Genomic DNA, 3,935 nt, shown 5'->3' with positions numbered 1-3,935 from the left:
ATGAATTGGCCATGTGTAGTAGGTGTCCTGTGGGGCCCAGTGGCATCATCCCCCTTTTCACCTGACCTGGGTGATCCATGGGTGTCCCTTGTGTAGTTTGTGTGTGTTCTCCTGTTGGAGTTGAGCCTTGATGACTATTGGTATGTCAGTGGGTGGGATTGACCCTTAGGTTGACTGGCTGTGAGGACTGTCCATGACTATAGCAGACAAGCTTTTTATAGGGCTTGACCCCATGGAACAGGATTTACTTTAGTGGGGCTCTGGTGGCTGCCAAGTTCACCCTTTGGGTGTGTATTTGTGGTGCTAATTGGGTGGTGCTGTGGTGTGTTCTGAAGCTGGTCACCAGATAAGTTGGTCCTGGGACCTCTTGGGAGGGGCTCCTGTGCAGGACAAGGTCAGCTGCTGCACCGGGCCATGTGGTAGGAGCTACAAAGTAATCTATCATTGGTAGTTACCTGTGTTGAGATGGAGGTGCCTGAGAGTGGTTCTGCTGTGAACCAAGGCTGGCTGCCACTAGTGCTGGGCTTGGGGCCACTTAGCAAGAAGTGCATGACACACCAAGGCCAGCCACTACTTGTTTGGGGTTTGTGGATCTTTGAGAGATTTTAAGAAAATTCACAGCATGGGCTCAGGTTGGTTGCTTGTATGGATTAACCTCCAAAATAGGTTTGGGTCAGGCATATAAATTGGGTAGTGTGGGGTCTCAAAAAATTACCAGGGTGGGGTGACAGTGGCATTAGCCAGATGATGGAGACTCAGACTTGGCACTTGCTCGCACTTGTAGGCTGGTTTGGAGGGCATTCAACAAAGGAACAATGGCACCTGTCAGCACTTTAGTCTCAGAGAGAGCTTCCCCTTTAGCCCTCACTCTTAATTAAGACAATTCAGTTCCTTCTCATATGTCCTCAGTGTTTTTTGCACTGCCTCCCCTTCTCTGGATCTTAGGGCAAGTGTTTGTTAGTGACTAAGTCTGTACGTGGGCCCTCTAAGAGGACACCTGGTTCACAGCAGCCCTCCATTTCACCCAGAGTGAGTCTCTGCTGATTTTCTTAGCTATTTGTTATGGGGACTCCTCTTCGCAACATTGGTGCTCTGGGATGGGGAGACAGTGTTGGGCTAGAACTTTTTACCCCTCAGTGAAGTCCTTCACAGCTGAGATATCCTTCCTGATTCTTAATTACTACACATGGGTGTGGGACCAGCTTGTTTATTGTTTCTGCCCCTCCTTCCAGTCTCAACGTGGCTGCTTCTTTATATTTTTTTTATTATAGGAGTTCTGTTCAGCTAGTCTTCAGGTGGTTCTCAAGGGTGGTTGTTATATAATTTAGATGTAATTTTGATGTCATGGGAGGCAGTGAGCACACCATTTCCCTATTCCACCATGCTGACCAGAAGTCTCTGTATCTTCCATATCTTTTCACATGAATGCAATAAGGAGAGAAGTGGAAGAAATGGGAAAAATCAAATGTAACATCTGATGAAATTTTTTTTTTCATTGTAGTAGCCACAAAAGTATGCCACTCAGATATTTTGTTGCAGGAAGTCTGATAGATTGATGTTTCCATCAGTATGCTCTGAATTCATCATTGGGTTTGTACTGAAACCACTTTTTATGAACTTTTCTTAGTCAACAATTGAATGTGGTATGAATACTAATGCAGAGCTTTCCTGAGAGATGCAGATTCCTCTGATGGGTGACTTTGGCTTGAAGATTCATTAGCCTAGCAGAAAGTTTATTAGAACTGCACAAGTGTCTGAGATTCTACAAATCCATTTCTTCTCTCTTTCCTCTCTTTTTTCCTATGAGTCACATATGTACATTATGGAAAGTTTTCTCACTTCTCCAGCTTCTTCTCCTTTTTCCCTCATAGGCATCTCCCCCATAAGTCTTTGGCATCTTATTTCTTGGTGGATCTAAACTAATATACTTATTTATTATTATTTTATTTTTATTCGAAGTATAGAATTTCATTTAAATAAGGGGTTCCAGATCTAAAATTGTTTGAGAACTGATATCTGTTTTACATCATTTATAGCTGAGGGACTGAAGTTCAGTAATTCCTTCTGAACATTGATTTTGTAAACCTAAACCAACCTATATTATGACAATTGTCAGGTCATAAAGCCTTGTTCTTTTGTCTGGTGACCTGAGGCCCTGGACAAAGAATCAGGAGCCCTGACACTACTAATAACGCCTTTTCAGTACTGGACAAGCCACTTAATTTCTCTAAGCTTATTAAAGGGGTTGGGCTAGCTCATTTCTATAGACTCTTTAACTTTTTTTTTTTTATGCCTACAGCACCTGGTCTTCCTAGGTGGTCTCCCATCCAAGTACTAACCAGGCCTGACCCTGCTTAGCTTCCAAGATCAGATGAGACAGGGCATGTTCAGGGTGACATGGCCATAGACAGACTCTTTAACTTTAAAATTATAAAACTTAAATAATTTAAGATTATAAAACTTAAATAATTTACCTGACTGATTATCCAAAAATTTCTTAAGAAATGTCTGGATTGGGTGCTTGGACTGCAGTGACAGCCCCCAACTGCCCAAGCTTCTGTGGGTTTCCCCAAGAGCTTTTTGCCATTGGCCAGATAAGGAATCTGAGGCTTATGAAAATAACTGCCAGATATAAGCTTCCAGCCAGAATCAAATGCAACTGCCAACGCAAATAGAAAAACGAACTTGAGAAAAAAAGAAAACAAACAATTTTTGACTTACTACTTGTTAGGAAGGAGGATTAAAGATGACATAGAATGTAGAAGCTCTATATGCCTCCTCCCGTGACCACACAAAAATTATAAGAAAACTACAGAGTAACCAGTTCATGGACTCACCAGAGGTCTGGCTGAACAGAAGCCTTATAACTAGGACACCTCAAATAACAGGTTACCTCAAGATGGTAGGAGGGGAGGAGATGCAAAATGGCCTGGTCCCACAACTGTGTGTGGAGATTGAGAATTGGGATGGGGGGCTATCTTGGCAGCAGAGGCCCCTTCCCACATGAGGAGCGAGGGATACCCACCACACACTGAGCTCCCCAGCCCACGGTTCCAGTGCCAGGAAGAGAAGTCCCTGTGACCTCTGGCTGTGAAAACCAGCAGACGTTGCCACTGAGTAAGAGAGAGGGCTGCAGGAAGTGAAGACCTTCCTTCTAAAGGGCCCATTACTGGTCTTACTCACTGACAGACTCACTCACTTTGAGCTCCAGTGCTGGGGCAACTGCTCGAGGAGCACCAGGGTCATACAGGGAGATGCTGAGCTGTCAGACTTCAGGGCAAGGGCTGGAGAAATGGCTAGCCCCTGGATAGACAGCAGGCAGAATCCATTGTTCCTTTGTTGAGCCCCTCCCAGCCTGCAAATGCAGGCACCATCAACCTGGATAACACAGGTTGCTCAGCCCAGGGGATTCCCTGAGACTCTACCTCTCCCAACTCATGGGCCCAACCAAGCAGCTTCCAGTGATTTATTCCATACAAACAGGCTGTCTTGGCTCTTGCTATGAACTTTCATAGAATCTCTCTAAGACTCACAAAACCCAAAGAAGCAGTATCTGGCCTCAGTGTGCCCTGTACCTCTTGCTGTGGAGCCCCAAGATCCACACCAGTGGCAACTAGCCTCATTTTCTGACTTGTCCCCTTGAGTCATCTATAAGCCGAGCACAGGTGGCAGCTATACGTCGATTGCTTGGTGACTCTTACCAGGTGGCCTTGGAAGTGTACAGGCTGCGACTAAACTAGGCCTGCAGCTGGACCCCTCCCAGCTCTGTGCAAAGGGGCCCCATATCACACCTACTACATAAATCCACTGTACTAAGACCAGGAGACATAAGAGCCCTACCTAACATATCGAAACAGCCATAATATTATAGGGAGGCAGCCAAAATGTGGAGACAAAGAAACACATCTCATTTGAAAGAACAGAACAAAGCTCCA

General features: G+C 45.0%; 1 pseudogene; it reads right to left on the bottom strand.

Annotated features, from left to right (window-relative positions):
* Window positions 1-2,290: 2,290 nt before the first annotated feature.
* On the bottom strand, window positions 2,291-2,409 carry LOC111747298 (annotated as a pseudogene).
* Between the last annotated feature and the right edge of the window lie 1,526 nt (window positions 2,410-3,935).

This window comes from Pteropus vampyrus, unplaced genomic scaffold, assembly GCF_000151845.1.
Source record: "Pteropus vampyrus isolate Shadow unplaced genomic scaffold, Pvam_2.0 Scaffold217, whole genome shotgun sequence".
Lineage (NCBI taxonomy): Eukaryota > Metazoa > Chordata > Mammalia > Chiroptera > Pteropodidae > Pteropus > Pteropus vampyrus.
This window is presented reverse-complemented; position numbering and strand designations above follow the sequence as displayed.